This window comes from Montipora capricornis, chromosome 6 (assembly GCF_036669925.1).
Source record: "Montipora capricornis isolate CH-2021 chromosome 6, ASM3666992v2, whole genome shotgun sequence".
Lineage (NCBI taxonomy): Eukaryota > Metazoa > Cnidaria > Anthozoa > Scleractinia > Acroporidae > Montipora > Montipora capricornis.
Window position 1 is genome coordinate 57,098,911 of NC_090888.1, and position 7,500 is coordinate 57,106,410.

The window sequence follows — 7,500 nt, forward strand, 5'->3', positions numbered from 1 at the left end:
GTCGGTCATTTCTGCACTTAATTTACGCAAGCTAAGGTGCTTTTTTTGAATCTTTGTTCCTTCTAGTAGCGTTTCTTCTCTGCCGGAATCAAAATTGAAACGTTGGATTCCTTGAAACTTGAACCTCCTTGAAGTAACTGAATGGGCTTCGGCCGTCTTGGAAAAAAAAAAAACTATCACTTGCCTAGTTTGAGTCCCAATAGATGGAAGTGGTGAGGGGGAATTCTGTGCACATTCTTCACTTGGAGCCAAATTGACGTTTTTCTGAAGGCTGAATGACGAAGGAACCTGAACAAGACCTGTAAGAGATCTTCTTGAAAAATATGCTTAAGACCTTCAATAATTTTTGCCGAAAAAATATAGGGCATGCAATTTCTTGCAGGGTCAGTGTTTCGTGCGGCTATCCTTCAAGCCCAGGTGTAAGAAAGTGTGCTTTTAATTCTTTGTTCCTTCTAGTAGCGTTTCTTCTCTGCCGGAATCAAAATTGAAACGTCGTTGAAAACGACGCGCATGAATTACTAGCAGACGTGTCATGCGATCTTTAAAACGTCCTTTAACTAAGAGACGTTGTAATGGGGAATTAGCTCAAATGGTAGAGCGCCCGCTTAGCATGCGGGAGGTACCGGGATCAATGCCCGGATTCTCCACGTGCGATCAAATTTGGCCAATGTTCCGAGCTCAAACAATCTCAAGTGACTTTTTCTTGCGCTTGGCACAACCATGCTGGTCTTGTGAATAACATAGTTGGTCAGAGCGCTTGTTTTGTGAAAAGGAAGTCATGGCCTCAAGTCCAATTGGCGCCTAAGTATTAGTTTCTGACACATCTTACCGTGTGGCACGGTGACAAACCACCTGTTTTCCGTGTCATGACATTTGTTTTTGAAGTAACTGAACGGGCTTCGGCGTCTTGGAGCTAAAAAATCACTTGCCTAGTTTGAGTCCCAATAGATGGAAGTGGTGAGGGAATTCTGTGCACATTCTTGACTTGCAGCCAAATTGACGTTTTTTTTGAAGGCTGAATGACGGAGGAACTGAACAAAGACTGGCAAAAGATCTTCTTGAAAAAATATGCGTGAGAGACCTTTCATTAATTTTTGCCGAAAATAGGGCATGCAATTTCTTGCAGGGTCAGTGTTTCGTGCGTCTATCCTTCAAGCACAGGTGTAAGAAAGTGCTTGGAAGTGAGAAGTAAAAAAACTTGTGAGCCTTTCTTTGTCGTCGAGAAGAAGTGTTTAAACAGAAGGAGATCAAAGTTTTGGTAAACCAACGATGGGTCTCTGCCAATATCATATATACCCACAGTTGGAATTGTCAGCTTCTTATGGCAAACACATTCAACGAGTTGGCTGAAGGCCATTTTGCAAAGAGTGAAAGATCCGAATACTGCCAGCTAAGCGTGATTGGTAAAAATCTAGCTTGCGAGGGCCTGTCCGGGAGTTGAACCCGGGACCTCTCGCACCCTAAGCGAGAATCATGCCACTAGACCAACAGGCCGAAAAACACTTCTGTAGTGGATGGACAGGGACGCAATTTACTGTCACACCCCATGAGAAAGAAAAGAAATAACCGAGTGCTTTGGTCCATGTGAGGCTCGAAAAAAGAAATAACATAACCGGTGCTTTGGTCCATGTGAGGCTCACGACCTTGGCGTTATCAGCACCACGCTCTGCCAACTGAGCTAATGGACCAGGTGGAATCAACAAATGGTGTGGTTGTGATTTCAAAACGCGTCCAACACAATACAAGGTAACTTTCCTGTAAGTTTTGACTCAAATCTTCCGTGGTCGATACAAATCATTGGTTTGATAAATTTCACGTACAGAGATATTAACTGTTTATAAAGAATTCTTTTGATTTTTAAATATTGCCAAGTCCTGAAACAAAGAACCGTTGTGTCGACTGTCAATAGATGATCTCTTGGTGGCACATCAATGACAATAGGTGACGTAACTGTGGGTATAGGCCATTTCCGAGTTTATGTCTGCCTCCTCTTTAAAGAGAGTCTAAGTGCGAAGTTTTTTCTTATAAAAATTAGTTTTTCATTCATATGTAAAGTGGAACAAATTGAAATCACAAAAAATTTTGTTGCACTTAGACTCGCTTTAAAGGGGAGGCGGATATGAACTCGGAAATGGCCTATTGTAAAGGTCTATTGCCAGATAATGGTGGATTGTTATCCAGTGGTTTGTGTGGAGACTGGATATGCTGGATATGCTGTGGCTTTGGCTAACTTCCTCACCAGGTCATTTTCTCTGTCTTCGTAATGTGCAAGCCTTGCACGTTTCAGATCCTTTGCTTTGAAGGCAGCCACTGGTCGCATAAGACAAAATCATCCTCTCTTCCCCGGCGGCGAATCGAACCCCGGTCTCCCGCGTGACAGGCCGGGATACTATCCACTATACTACCGAAGAAAAACACGGTGTTTAGCCAAGGCTTGAAGGGCGTGTTAAGTTTGACACACGAATCGCGAACTTGCGCCGAAGAATACTCATGATGGAACCACGGAACCGCCATGTTTGGCACACTGGATGGCAATGTGTGAGGGATGGAGTCGGTCATTTCTGCACTTAATTTACGCAAGCTAAGTGTTTTTTTTAAATCTTTGTTCCTTCTAGTAGCGTTTCTTCTCTGCCGGAATCAAAAATTGAAAAACGTTGGATTCCTTGAAACTTGAACCTCCTTGAAGTAACTGAATGGGCTTCGGCCTCTTGGAAAAAAAAACTATCACTTGCCTAGTTTGAGTCCCAATAGATGGAAGTGGTGAGGGAATTCTGTGCACATTCTTCACTTGGAGCCAAATTGACGTTTTTTCTGAAGGCTGAATGACGAAGGAACTGAACAAGACCTGTAAGAGATCTTCTTGAAAAAATATGCTTAAGACCTTCAATAATTTTTGCCGAAAATAGGGCATGCAATTTCTTGCAGGGTCAGTGTTTCGTGCGGCTATCCTTCAAGCCCAGGTGTAAGAAAGTGTGCTTTTAATTCTTTGTTCCTTCTAGTAGCGTTTCTTCTCTGCCGGAATCAAAATTGAAACGTCGTTGAAACGACGCGCATGAATTACTAGCAGACGTGTCATTGCGATCTTAAACGATCCTTTATCCTTTAACTAAGAGACGTTGTAATGGGGAATTAGCTCAAATGGTAGAGCGCCCGCTTAGCATGCGGGAGGTACCGGGATCAATGCCCGGATTCTCCACGTGCGATCAAATTTGGCCAATGTTTCGAGCTCAAACAATCTCAAGCAGACTTTTTCTTGCGCTAAGCACAACCATGCTGGTCTTGTGAATAACATAGTTGGTCAGAGCGCTTGTTGCGAAAAGGAAGTCATGGCCTCAAGTCCAATTGGCGCCTAAGTATTAGTTTCTGACACATCTTCCCGTGTGGCACGGTGACAAACCACCTGTTTTCCGTGTCATGACATTTGTTTTTGAAGTAACTGAACGGGCTTCGGCGTCTTGGAGCTAAAAAATCACTTGCCTAGTTTGAGTCCCAATAGATGGAAGTGGTGAGGGAATTCTGTGCACATTCTTGACTTGCAGCCAAATTGACGTTTTTTTTGAAGGCTGAATGACTGAGGAACTGAACAAGACTGGCAGAAGATCTTCTTGAAAAATATGCGTAAGACCTTCATTAATTTTTGGCCGAAAATAGGGCATGCAATTTCTTGCAGGGTCAGTGTTTCGTGCGTCTATCCTTCAAGCACAGGTGTAAGAAAGTGCTTGGAAGTGAGAAGTAAAAACATTGTGAGCCTTTCTTCGTCGTCGAGAAGAAGTGTTTAAACAGAAGGAGATCAAAGTTTTTGGGTAAACCAACGATGGGCCTCTGCCATTATCATATATACCCACAGTTGGAATTGTCAGCTTCTTATGGCAAACACATTCAACGAGTTGGCTGAAGGCCATTTTGCAAAGAGTGAAAGATCCGAATACTGCCAGCTAGGGCGTGATTGGTAAAATCTAGCTTGCGAGGGCCTGTCTGGGAGTTGAACCCGGGACCTCTCGCACCCTAAGCGAGAATCATGCCACTAGACCAACAGGCCCGAAAACACTTCTGTAGTGGATGGACAGGGACGCAATTTACTGTCACACGCCATGAGAAAGAAAAGAAATAACCGAGTGCTTTGGTCCATGTGAGGCTCGAACTCACGACCTTGGCGTTATCAGCACCACGCTCTGCCAACTGAGCTAATGGACCAGGTGGAATCAACAAATGGTGTGGTTGTGATTTCAAAACGCGTCCAACACAATACAAGGTAACTTTCCTGTAAGTTTTGACTAAATCTCCCGTGGTCGATACAAATCATTGGTTTGATAAATTTCACGTATAGAGATATTTATTACTGTTTATAAAGAATTCTTTTGATTTTTAAATATTGCCAAGTCCTGAAACAAAGAATCGTTGTGTCGACTGGCAATAGATGATCTCTTTGTGGCACATCAATGGCAATAGGTGACGTAACTGTGGGTATAGGCCATTTCCGAGTTCATGTCTGCCTCCTCTTTAAAGAGAGTCTAAGTGCGAAGTTTTTCTTATAAAAACTAGTTTTCATTCATATGTAAAGTGGAACTAATTGAAATCACAAAAAATTTTGCACTTAGACTCGCTTTAAAGAGGAGGCGGATATGAACTCGGTAATGGCCTATTGTAAGGTCTATTGCCAGATAATGGTGGATTGTTATCCAGTGGGTTGTGTCGAGACTGGATATGCTGTGGCTTTGCCTAACTTCCTCACCAGGTCATTTTCTCTGTCTTCGTAATGTTTGAGCAAGTAGCCTTGCACGTTTCAGATCCTTTGCTTTGAAGGCAGCCACTGGTCGCATTGAATTGATAAAGAAATATAGATGAGTGGCAACCAGCTTCTCCATAACTTTTACCAAGAGACAAGTCAGCGAGATTGTCCTGTTGTTACACACGAGCTTCTTGTCGCCCTTTTTGAAGATTGGTGAACCATTTGCGTTTTTCCATTCGCAAGGGAGTTTTCCCAGAGAAAGTGAACAGTTAAATAACATAGTAATAGACGGAGCGATCGAGGAAGAAGCTTCACGAAGCAATCGAGCTGTTACACCATTAGAACCACACGCCCTATTGGTATTAAAACCGACTAAGGTCTTCATAACACCTGACTCCTTGGAGATAAGATCGTCAATAACATCTTCTAGCGGTGTGTAAGCTTCAGTATTCGGCGAAGTGGTATCAGACGCAAAGAATATGGAAAGAAAAAAATTGTTGAATAATTGAGCTTTATCAGCTGCAGTGGAAGCAAGTTCATTATTAAGCTGTACGGTTGTACGGTACGGTCTTAGATTTAATGAAAGACCAAAACCGCTTGGGGTTCTTCGATTCAATCAATGTACCAACATGTAACCAATAGCTCTTGTTTAATTCTGATTTGGTTTGGTTCCTTATTCGTTTTTAGTTGTTCCAGCCATTTAGGTTATTAGAAGCCATTGCTCTCTTCCAGAGACGTTTCCTCTAATTTGAGAGGTTATCCAGGAAACATTCTTCCTGGGTTTAATTCGTTTTGAAGGAATGTTATCGCGAACGGCTTTCAAGAAAAGACGCTCCATCTCTCCCAAATGTTGTCGATATTTGCATGTTGTCGGCGAAGACTGAATCCCATGGGGCACTACAGGGTGTTTCAAAAGTTTGTGGACACTTTTCTATACAAATAAATTATAGTTTTAGGAATCCGATGTTAATGAAAGTTTTTCAGTTTTATGTACATTGTTTCCTTTCATATCAATATCCAGAGTGCCCCCCCATTGTTCTGTATAACGTTTTTGAGCCGTTGCGGCATGGAACGAGCTAGCTTCCTTTGGCTTAAGCTTGCTAGTGGTATGTTTCGCCAGGCTTGCCGTAACCTTGATTTTAGTCTTCCCTTTTAAGTAACACCTATATGTCTTGTTTTGTAGTGTACAATAAAGTTATTATTATTATTATTATTATTATTATTATTATGCTCCATAGGTTTTCAATGGGGTTAAGATCAGGTGAATTTGCTGGCCACTCATCTTTTTGGATAAAATAGGCCACTTTGGAAAATACTATAATAATCTTTGTTTGGCCCTCCAAATTTTGTATAAGCATTGTTTCCAGTTGTTCTTGGGACTTACAATGGTCCCAAGAGAAAAAAAAAAAACAATGATCATGCAAAATTTGGGGGGACAAACAAAGAATATTATGGTATTTTCCGAAGTGGCCTATTCGGGAGCTTTTTTTTGCACCACTGCTGAGTTGCTTTCGCCGTACGAGCCGGTGCGCCATCTTGAACGGAGGTCGCACTGCTTTTGTTCGTGAAAAGCTTTCGTTTTACAGGCTCTTCTGTTGTAGATCTACGGCTGAAAAGAGGCTTCACCTCTTTCTCAAGGATTTTTGAGATATAACACTCTGCCGTTACAGTTTGTCGCTACCCAGCTCTTGCTTTTTTTGCAATATTTTAGCCGTTTCTCGCACAGATACCCAGATGATCGTAAAATTGCTGCCTTTGCTCTTAAATAGACTACCTTTTTTATGGTTCATAATTGCAAATGACATCAAGACGTTGAAAATCTAGTTGCTACTGAAAACAGACAAAAATGGCGGGAAAGTTACGAATCACCGGACACAGATTCACGGCCTTTGGCGGGAAAATACTTATTTCAACGAGTTTTTTTTTTATCCGACTCATAGAAGAGTTCTGAAAATCGATAAACAAATGGGGAGAAATATAAAAAATCTGGATGAAGTACAGACTTTTTAAAATGTCCACGAACTTTTGAAACACCCTGTAGACAGCGCTGCAAAAACAGTCCCAATTTGCATTTTTATGGTTGTAAGTCACTTTTGATGGCTGTAATGGACGTGTTCTTGGTGATGAATGTGAAGTTAATGACTTGAAAGTCTTACCGTATGCAGATGCCGGAAATTACAAAGGAAACACTTTCTCATCAGCTTGAGGCTTAATTTTCATATACGCTTAAAAATTGGACACATTAATGTGTCAGAGTGTCGTCAGATCTTAATTGGGTAAACAAAGCATTCAAGCTAGTAAGGTCGGGTCTGTCGACGTTTTTTTTTCTTTTCTCTTTCAAGTGCTCATCGCATTCGCCAATACATTTAATTTCCGGTCTTGGTGACACCAACACTCAAGAGCAAATAATGTACGTTTGAAGACGTGTTCCATTTTGTAATGCGTTATACGTATACGTATATTTTTTTATCATGCAAAGCTACATTTCCATTGGCAATATTTATCGTCAACCAACGAGCCCAACTTTCTCAAAAAACGATTTTAATACAATTTTTTAGAATATCATGCAAAACCACCCACAATTTCACAAAAGTGACCCAAAACCGCCCTTAAAAGTTATCTTTGTGTTATCTGTAGCTTGTCAAGTTAACTATTTGTTTTTCTTCCCACAACCTTTTACCAAGGAGAAGTGTGATAGGAAGCGTTTCGACAAGCTGAGCATAAGTCATAGTCAAAATGAATTTATTTATTCTTGTGGATCGTCTAAATGC

The 7,500-nt window shown here is 41.4% G+C and overlaps 5 non-coding genes across 5 annotated transcripts; 2 read left to right on the forward strand and 3 right to left on the reverse strand.

The window, feature by feature from the left end:
- Window positions 1–574: 574 nt before the first annotated feature.
- Window positions 575–647, forward strand: Trnaa-agc (transfer RNA alanine (anticodon AGC)). The gene has a single exon. It is a non-coding gene; the product is annotated as a tRNA-Ala (tRNA).
- A 775-nt stretch (window positions 648–1,422) lies between these two features.
- Trnap-agg (transfer RNA proline (anticodon AGG)) lies at window positions 1,423–1,494 on the reverse strand. The gene has a single exon. It is a non-coding gene; the product is annotated as a tRNA-Pro (tRNA).
- A 1,629-nt stretch (window positions 1,495–3,123) lies between these two features.
- On the forward strand, window positions 3,124–3,196 carry Trnaa-agc (transfer RNA alanine (anticodon AGC)). The gene has a single exon. It is a non-coding gene; the product is annotated as a tRNA-Ala (tRNA).
- Window positions 3,197–3,967: 771 nt separating this feature from the next.
- Trnap-agg (transfer RNA proline (anticodon AGG)) lies at window positions 3,968–4,039 on the reverse strand. The gene has a single exon. It is a non-coding gene; the product is annotated as a tRNA-Pro (tRNA).
- An 82-nt stretch (window positions 4,040–4,121) lies between these two features.
- On the reverse strand, window positions 4,122–4,194 carry Trnai-gau (transfer RNA isoleucine (anticodon GAU)). The gene has a single exon. It is a non-coding gene; the product is annotated as a tRNA-Ile (tRNA).
- Window positions 4,195–7,500: the final 3,306 nt, after the last annotated feature.